Here is a 7,770-nt window from a genome sequence, read left to right on the forward strand (position 1 = left end):
AGGGTTATTTTTAGGATTAGGCTTAGCATTAGGTTTAAGTTTAGAGTTAGGGTTAGGGTTAGTGTTTAGGTTTTAGGGATATGGTTAGGGTTAGGGCTAGCGTTAGGGTTAGGGTTACTGTTCGTTTAAGTTTAGGGTTAGAGGTTAGTGTTAGGTTTATGGTTAGGGTTAGGGTTAGTCTTATGGTTCAAGTTTAGTGATAGGGTTAGCGTAAGGTTAGGTTTATGGTTATAGCTATGTTTAGATGTTAGCTTTAGATTTAGTGTTAGCATTTGTGTTAGGGTAAGGATTTGGCTTAGAGGTTAGGGTTAGGGTTAGGGTTGGGGTTGAACCTTAGATTCAGGGTTAGGGTTAGGGTTAGAAGTTTGCTTTAGGGTTATGTTTAGGGTTAGGATTTGATTGAGATTGAGGGTTAGGGTTAGGGTTAGTGTTAGAAGTTAGGTTTGTATTAGGATTAAACATTTTTTTTGTTAGGGTTAGGGTTAGGGTTAGGGTTAGCTTTAGGGATAGTGTTAGGGTTAGGATTAGTGTTAGGGTTCCGTTAACATTTAGCCTTAGGGTTAGAGTTCGGGTTATGGTTAGGATTAGAGTTAGGGATAGGGTAAGTTTTATGATTAGATTTAGAGGATCAGTTTAGGGTTAGGTTTGGGGTTATTGTTCAGTTTAGGGTAAGGGTTAGAATTTAGTGTTAGTGTTAAGGTTATGGTTAGAGTTAGGATTAGGGGTACAGTTAGGGTTAGGTTTAGGGTTAGAAGTTAGGTTTAGGGTTAGTGTTAGGGACAGTGTTAGGGTTAGGATTAGTGTTAGGGTTCCGTTAACATTTAGCCTTAGTGTTAGAGTTCGGGTTACGGTTAGGATTAGGGTTAGGGATAGGGTAAGGTTTATGATTAGATTTAGAGGATCAGCTTAGGGTTAGGTTTGGGGTTATTGTTCAGTTTAGGGTAAGAGTTAGAATTTAGTGTTAGTGTTAAGGTTATGGTTAGAGTTAGGATTAGGGGTACAGTTAGGGTTAGGTTTAGGGTTAGAAGTTAGGGTTAGGGTTAGTGTTACATTTAGGGTTAGGGTTAGTGTTACGTTTAGGGTTAGGGTTAGGCTTAGGATTAGGTTTAGGGTTAGTGTTACTTTTAGTGGTTAGATGTTAAGGATAGTGTTAGTGTTAGGCTTCAGGTTATGGTTGGTGTCAGAGTTATGATTAGGTTAGGGTTAGGGTAAAGGATAGTGTTAGGGTTATTTTTAGGATAATGGTTAGCATTAGGTTTAAGTTTAGAGTTAGGGTTAGGGATAGGGTTAGTTTTTAGGTTTTAGGGATATGGTTAGGGTTCAGCTAGCGTTAGAGTAGTTTACGCTTAGGGTTACTGTTAGGTTTAAGTTTGGGGTTAGAGGTTAGTGTTAGGTTTATGGTTATTGTTAGGGTTAGTCTTACAGTTCAAGTTTAGCGATAGGGTTAGCATAAGGTTAGGTTTATATTTAGGGTTATGTTTAGATGTTAGCTTTAGATTTAGTGTTTACATTGGGTTAGGGTTAGGGTTTAGGGTTAGGGTTAGGGTTGGGCTTGAAACTTAGGTTCAGGGTTAGGGTTAGGGTTAGATGTTAGCTTTAGGGTTATGATTAGGGTTAGGATTAGATTGAGGTTTAGGGTTAGGGTTAGTGTTAGAAGTTAGGTTTGTATTAGGGTTAAACTTAGTGTTAGGGTTAGCGTTAGGGTTAGGATTAGGGTTAGGGATAGTGTTAGGGTTAGGGTTAGGGTTCGGTTAAGATTTAGCCTTAGGGTTAGAGTTCGTGTTATGGTTAGGGTTAGGGTTAGGGATAAGGTAAGGTTTACGATTAGGGTTAGAGGATCGGTTTTGGGTTAGGATTGGGGTTATTGTTCAGGTTAGGGTAAGGGTTAGAGTTTAGTGTTAGTGTTAGGGTTATGGTTAGGGTTAGGATTAGGGGTACGATTAGGGTTAGGGTTAGGGTTAGAAGTTAGGGTTAGGGTTAGTGTTACATTTGTGGTTACGGTTAGTGTTACGTTTAGGGTTAGGGTTAGGTTTAGGATTAGGTTTAGGTTTAGGGTTACATTTAGGGGTTAGATGTTAGGGATAGGGTTAGTGTTAGGCTTCGGGTTATGGTTGGGGTTAGGTTTGTGATTAGGTTAGGGTTAGGGTAAGGGATAGTGTTAGGGTTAATTTTAGGATTATGGTTAGCATTAGGTTTAAGTTTAGAGTTAGGGTTAGGGTTAGGGTAAGTGTTTAGGTTTTAAGGATATATTTAGGGTTAGGGCTAGCATGAGGGTTAGTTTAGGGTTAGGGTTAGGGTGAGGGTTATTGTTAGGTTTAGGTTTAGGATTATGGTTTGGTGCTATTGTTAGTTTTAGGATCAGGTTGAGGTGTAGATTTAGGTTAAGGGTTAGGTTTAGGGTTAGGTTTAGGGTTAGGCTTAGGTTGAGGTTTAGAATTAGGTTTAGGGTTATGGTTAGAAGTTAGGTTTGGGTTAGGGTTAGGTTTAGGGTTAGAGTTAGAGATTAGGTTGCAGGTAGGTTTACGGTTAGGTTTAGTTTAAGCTTTAGGATTAGGTTTAGGGTTAGGGTTGGGGATAGTGTTAGGGTTAGGGTTAGGGTTTAGGGTTAAGGTTATGTTTAGGGTTAGTGTTAGGTTTATGTTTTGTGTTAAAATTAGGGTTAGGGCTAGGCTTATGTTTAGGGATAGGGTAAGACTTAGGATTAGGGTTAAAGAATAGGTTTAGGGTTTGGGTTAGGGTTATTTTTAGGGTTAGAGTTTAGTGTTAGAGTTAGGGTTGGGGTTATGGATAGGGTTAGGGTTAGGGTTACGGTTATGTTTAGGTTTAGGGTTAAAGTTAGGGTTAGGGTTACTGTTAGGTTTAGTGTTAGGGATAGGTTAAAGCTTAGGATTAGGTTTAGAGGATAGGTTTAGTTGTTAGGGTTATGGTTAATTTTAGGGTTAGTGTTAGTGTTATGTTTAGAGTTTATTGTTAGGGTTAGTGTTAGTGTTAGGGTTAGGGTTAGTGTTATTGTTAAGACTAGAATTAGGGTTAGGGTTAAGGTTAGGTTTTGTGTTAGTCTTACCATTAAGGTTAGTGTTAGTGTTAGGGTTTGGTTAAGGGTTAGGTGTTAGGGATAGGGTTAGCGATAGGCTTCAGGTTACAGTTAGGATTGGGGGTACGATTAGGTTAGGGTTACGATAAGGGTTAGGATTATTAGTTTTAGGATTAGGGTTAGTGTTAGCATTAAGGATAGGCTTAGGGTTAGGTTGATCAATAGGGTTACAGTTATGGTTAGAAGATAGTTTTAGGGTTACAGTTAAGGTTAGGGTTAGGGTTAGGGTTAGAGGTTAGGGTTAGGGTTAGGGTGAGGTTTAGGTATAGGTTTAGGGTTAGGCTTAGGGTTTGGTTTAGGTTTAGGTTTAGGTCTAGTGTTTAGGTTAGAGTTTAGTGTTAGTGTTAGGGTTATGGTTAGTGTTAGGTTTAAAGTTAAGATTAGGGATAGTTTTAGGATTAAGGTTATGGTTAGATGTTAGGGTTAGGTTTAGTGTTAGGGTTAGACAGGGTTAGGGTCAGGGTAAGTTTTAAGGATAGGATTGGGGGAAGTGTTATGGTTAGGGTTAGGTTTAGAGGTTAGGGTTAGGGTTACGTTTAGGGCTATGTTTCGGATTTGGGTTCAGGTTAGGGTTATGGTTAGATGTTAGGCTTTTGTTTAGGGTTAGGGTTAGGTTTAGGGTTAGAGTTAAGGGTTAGTGTTAGTGTTAGGGTAAAGGTTAGGGTTAGTGTTAGTGTTAAGTTTAGGGCTAGGGTTAGGGATAGGTTTAGGCTTAGTGTTAGCATTAATGTTAGGGTTACAGGTAGAGGTTAGTTTTAGGCTTAGAGTTAGGTTTAGGGTTAAGGTTAGAGTTAGAGTTATGTGTTAGGGTTAGGGTTAGTGTTAGGCTAGGATTAGGGTTAGGTATTAGGGTTAATGTTATGTTTAGGGTTAGGTTTGGGTTATGGTTTGTGTTAGGGTTAGGGTTATGGTTAGGGTAAGTTTTAAGATTAGCGTTACAGTTAGGTTTAGGATTAAGGTTATGTTTAGATATTAGTGTTAGTGTTGGGGTTAGTGTTAGTGTTAGTGTTAGGGTTAGACAGGTTTAGGTTTAGGGTTAGGTTTAGTGTTAGGATTGTGTTTAGGGTTAGGACTATGGATATGATTAGGCTGTGGCTTGTGATGTTATTTTTAGGGTAAGGGTTAGATTTAGGGTTAGAGGATTCGGGTTATGGATAGGTTTAGGGCTAGGATTAGTGTTAGGAATTAGGGTTAGTTTTAGTTTTAGGGTAAGGGTTGGGTTAGGGTTAGGGTTAGTGTTAGTATTGGGGTTAGGCTTAGGGTTAGAGGTATGGGTTAGGGTTAGAGTTAGGATTAGGGTTAGTGTTAGAGTTAGGTTTAGGGTTTATGGTTAGGGATAGGGTTAGCATTAGGTCTAGGGTTAAGGTTAGAGTGGTAGGGTTAGGTATAGGGTTAGGCTTAGGGTTAGGGTTAGATTTAGGGTTAGGGTTAGGGTTAGAGGTTAGTGTTAGGGTTAGGGTTATGGTTAGGGTTAGGTTTAAGGTTAAGATTAATTTAGCTTTAGTTTTAGGATTAACATTTTGGATTGATTTTAGGGTTAGGGTTAGGGTTGGTATTGGGGTTAGGTTTACGTTAGGGATAGGTTTAGAGTTTAGTGTTAGTGTTAGTTTTAGATTTAAGTTTACGGTTAGGGTTAGGGTGAGGGTTATGGTAAGGATATTGTTATGGTTAGGGTTAGGAATATGATTAGGGTTTGGCATTTGGTTTTATGTTTATTGTTAGGGTTAAGTTTAGGGTTAGAGGGTTGGGGTTAGGGTTAGCATTAGGGTTAGTGTTAGAGTTAGAGGGTTAGGGTTAGGGATAGGGTTATGCTCAGGGGTAGCATTAGTGTTAGGGTTACTGGTAGAGGTTAGTTTTAGGCTTAGGGTTAGGGTTAGGGTTAAGGTTAGAGTTAAAGGTTAGTGTTTGGGTTAGGGATAGGATTATTGTTATAGTTTAGGGTTAGGGTTTGGGTTAAGGTTAGAGTTAGTGTTAGGGTTATGAGTAGGTTTATGTTTAGAATTTAGGGTTAGGGTTAGTTTATGTTTAGGGTTAGGGTTGGGGTTAGGGTTAAGATTATGAGTTAGGGTTAGGTGTAGGCTTACGGTTAGGATTACCGTTAGTGTTAGGATTAGGGTTAGGATTAGGGGTTAGGTGTTAGGGAGAGTGTTAGGGTAAGGCTTACGGTTACTGTTAGTGTTAGGGTTAGGATTGGGTTTAGGGTTAGAGGGTTAGGGTTAGGTTTATGGTTCGAGATTAGGGTTAGGGTTAGCGTTAGGTTTAGGGTTAGGGTTAGTCTTAGAGTTTAGGGTTAGGGTTAGGGTTAGGGTTAGCATTGAAGCTTAGGTTTAGGGTTAAGTTTAGGGTTATAAGTTAGCTTTTGGGTTATGGTTAGTGCTAGCCTTTGTTTGAGGTTTAGGGTTAGGTTTAGGGTAAGGGTTAGATTTTAAGTTTGTGTTAGGATTAATGTTAGGGTTAGGGTTAGGTTTAGAGGATAGGATTAGGTTTAGGTTTATGGTTAGGGTTAGGTTTAGGGTTAGGGTTAGGTTTAGGGTTAGGGTTAGCGTTAGAGTTAGTGTTAGGTTTAAACTTAAGGTTATTTTTAGGTTTAGGATTAACGTTATGGATAGCTGTTAGGGTTAGGGTTAGGTTTAGGGATAGGGTAAGGGTTAGACAGGGTTAGGGATAGGGTTATGTTTAGGGTTAGGTTTGGGGTAAGGTTTAGGGTTAGTGTTAAGGTTAGGGTTAGGCATATGATTAGGGCTTTTCTTTTGGTGTTATGGTTAGCTTTAGGGTTAATTTTAGGGTTAGAGGGTTACGGTTATGGTTAGGGTTAGGTTTAGAGTTAGGTTTAGGGTTTATGGTTAGGGATAGGGTGTTATGGTTATTGTTTGGGTTAAGTTTAGGGTTAGAAGGATAGGTTTAGTGTTAGAAGCTTAGGTTTAGTGTTAGAAGCTTAGGTTTAGTGTTCAGTTTAGTGTTAGTAGCTAGCTTTCTGGTTCTGGTTAGGGTAGTGTTAAATGGAGGTTTAGGGTTAGGGTTAGGTTTAGGGTTAGATGTTAGGTTTGTGTTAGGATTAAAGTTAGGGCTAAGATTAAGGTTAGGGTTAGAGTTTAGGGGTAGGTGTAGGGCTACTGTTACGGTTTGGTTTAGGATTAGTGTTAGTGTTAGGTTTAGGGTTAGGGTTAGTGTTAGGGTTAGATGTTAGGATTAGGGTTAGGGAAAGGGTTATGTTTAGCCTTAGGGTTAGGGTTACACAGGGTTAGATTTAGGGTTATGATTAGCATTAGTTTTGGGGTTAAGTTTAGGGTTAATGTTTAGTTTAGGGATTTGATTAGGGTTTGGCATTTGGTGTTATGGTTAGGGTTAGGGTTAGGGTTAGTTTAGGTTTAGAGGGTTAGGGTTAGAGTTAGGTTTAATGTTTATGGTTAGGGATAGGGTTAGCGTTAGGGTTAGGATTAGGGTTAGAAGTTTAGGTTTAAGGATATGGTTAGGCTTAGTGTTAGGGTTCCGGTTAGAGGTTAGTTTTAGGCTTAGGCTTAGGGTTAGGTTTAAGGTTACAGTTAGACATTCGTGTTATTTTTGTGGTTAAGATTAGGGTAACAGTTTAGGTTTAGGGTTAGGGTTTGGGTTAGTGCTAGGGTTAGGTTTATGGTTAGAGTTAAGGGTTAGGTTTAGGTTTAGGGTTAGGGTTAGGGTTACAATTAGTAGTTAGGTTTAGGTGTAGGCTTAGGCTTAGGGTTAGGGTAATGGTTAGTGTTAGGTGTTAGGTGTTAGGGAGAGTTTTAGGATAAGGCTTAGGTTTACAGTTAGGGTTAGGATTAGGTTTAGAGTTAGAGGATTAGGGTTAGGGCCAAGGTTAGGGATAGGCTTAGGGTTATAGGTTAGAGTTATGTTTAGGGTTAGGGTTATGGTTAGGGTTTGGGTTCGTGTTAGGGTTAGCGTTAGAGGTTAGGCTTATGGTTAAAGTTAGGCTTAGGGTTAGGGTTAGAATTTAGGTTTAGGGTTAGTGTTAGGGTAGGGGTTAGCGTGAGTGTTAGCGTTAGGGTTAGGTTTAGGGTTATGTTTAGAGGTATGGGTTAGGGTTAGGTTAAGGTTTAGGGTTAGCATTAGGGTTAGTGTTTAGAGTTAGGATTAGGTTTAGGGTTAGGGTTTGGTTTAGGGTTAGGGTTTGGGTTAGGGTTAAGGTTAGAGTTATGTTTAGGGTTTATGGTTAGGGATAGTGTTAACGTTAAGTTTAGGGTTATGGTTAGAGGGTTACTGTTAGGAATAGGTTAGGATTAGGGTAATGGTTAGTGGGAGGGTTAATGTTAGAGGTTAGGTTTAGGCTTAGTGTTAGGGTTAGAGTTAGTGTTAGAGGTTAGTTTTAGGGCTAGGGTTAGATTAGGGTTAGTGTTTAGGGTTAGGTTCAGGGTTAGTGTTAGTGTTATGTCTAGGGTTAGAGTTTAGGGTTAGGGTTAGGTTTTGTTTTAGGGCTAGGGTTTGGTTTACATTTCAAGTTGAGAGTTTGGGTTACCATTCGGTTTAGGATTAGGTTTAGCATTCGGGTTAGTGTTAGGTATAGTGTTAGGGTTATGGTTAGGGTTTAGTGTTAGGGTTAGGGTTACAGTTAAGTTTAGGATTAGGGTTTGGTTTAGTTTTAGGTTTAGGTTTTGGGTTTGGGTTAGAAGTTATGTTTAGCATTAGGGTTAGGTTTA

Source organism: Cavia porcellus, unplaced genomic scaffold, assembly GCF_034190915.1.
Source record: "Cavia porcellus strain 051 isolate PalLab524CR breed Dunkin Hartley unplaced genomic scaffold, mCavPor4.1 scaffold_1, whole genome shotgun sequence".
Classification (NCBI taxonomy): domain Eukaryota; kingdom Metazoa; phylum Chordata; class Mammalia; order Rodentia; family Caviidae; genus Cavia; species Cavia porcellus.